The 798-nt window shown below is 34.5% G+C and overlaps 1 long non-coding RNA gene across 1 annotated transcript in view; it reads right to left on the bottom strand.

The window, feature by feature from the left end:
- Positions 1-560: 560 nt before the first annotated feature.
- LOC116045755 overlaps positions 561-798 on the bottom strand; it is a 22882-nt gene continuing 22644 nt past the window's right edge. The window contains exon 3 of the long non-coding RNA XR_004103998.2: positions 561-570. This is a non-coding gene — a long non-coding RNA (uncharacterized LOC116045755). The remainder of the gene's footprint in view (positions 571-798) is intronic.

Raw genomic sequence — 798 nt, 5'->3', positions numbered from 1 at the left:
TGCATTGCTTGAAAATCTGGAAACTGGACTGTAATGCTTCATGTATAGCTGTGAACTGAACAGCATTGTTTGATAAATAGCTGGAAGCTACACTGCATTGAAGTTGAGTTGTGTGTGTGTAAGAAAAAACTGCTGTATGGTACTGCAACACGGTCTCACAGCAGTTCGTGAAATGGTCCCATTATTTTTAATCTATTGATTTGTGTAAACGGACACGTTTATGTCAGCATGTAATGGGAAGCATCTATTGGTTTAGGAAAAGAAGAATGGAGAAAAGGACACAGCTTTTATTTAGAAAACCCTGCATAGTCCAGATTTACCCGCTAAGCTCCCATTACTATCTGGAGCTTTTATTTTGAAAAAGCGTGAAAGACATGAACGTTCAAAGTTATACCGATTATGTCTTCAATAAGCTGAACATTTAGAAATTTGACTGACGTTTCTACCTTGTACTATGTTGAAGTATTTCTCTATTTATTTTATTTTAAGTTTGGAGTTCCATAAATGTGTCTGAGAATATAGTCTAATATTCTAGGTTGTCACTTGTGTGTTTTTTTTATTGCTTAATCACTAGTTTGAAAGCAGGGACTGGTTTTTCAATACACTACACACAATTAGCACAACCACACACACAATTAGCAAAACGCCTCTCAGACCCTTTGCAGAATGAAAAAATCTTGCAAAAACTATACAGTGTCTCTATAAAATTTATAATTTACAATGTTTAATTTATAAACACACACATTTCATATAACTTACAGTAATTCAGTTTGAACCAGTTACACACTGCTGTTGCTA

The sequence above is a fragment of the Sander lucioperca genome, chromosome 4 (assembly GCF_008315115.2).
Source record: "Sander lucioperca isolate FBNREF2018 chromosome 4, SLUC_FBN_1.2, whole genome shotgun sequence".
In the NCBI taxonomy this organism is placed as follows: domain Eukaryota; kingdom Metazoa; phylum Chordata; class Actinopteri; order Perciformes; family Percidae; genus Sander; species Sander lucioperca.
The sequence above is the reverse complement of the archived record's forward strand: the minus strand, read 5'-3'. Positions and strand labels throughout refer to the sequence as shown.